Source organism: Morus notabilis, unplaced genomic scaffold (genome assembly GCF_000414095.1).
Source record: "Morus notabilis unplaced genomic scaffold, ASM41409v2 Scaffold1514, whole genome shotgun sequence".
Classification (NCBI taxonomy): Eukaryota; Viridiplantae; Streptophyta; class Magnoliopsida; order Rosales; family Moraceae; genus Morus; species Morus notabilis.
Window position 1 is genome coordinate 80,821 of NW_010358901.1, and position 591 is coordinate 81,411.

The window sequence follows — 591 nt, forward strand, 5'->3', positions numbered from 1 at the left end:
TAGGGACTTAGAAGTTTATCAATATTAATAATTACCATGTAGATCAAGACTGACTATTAACGGTAATGCAGATTTAATCTAGTGATAAATCCACATTAATTCAGGTTTAGAGTTTGAATCCCCTACACTCATGAATCAGTTTGGAAAAAAAGAAAAAAGAAAATCCTAAATGTGGATTTTTTTTAACTCTATATTAGATGAACTAGCTTATATGTACACAAAAGAGAAAATCACCAAGTTTCATTTTTGGTTGTTATATTATAAAGCTAGGCATAAAAAATCATAGCGATCAATATTGACGAGGATTAACACCCAAAGAAAGGAAAGAAAATCTGGTTGTTTTTCTCCCATTTATAGATAAGCGTATCATATTTAACTTTCTACAATAAGTAGATACTTGGTATAGAAGCATACAATACTTTTCCAGATCGTTCGAAAACTTTATATTCCAAGCTCGTACGTATTTTATGCAGCTTTCGCAGTCCAATATATAATATATATTCTAATTTCTCTTCCTGGATGAGAGCGTTTTTTAAATCAGAATGTTATACACACACACACACAGATATATATATACATATATATATATAT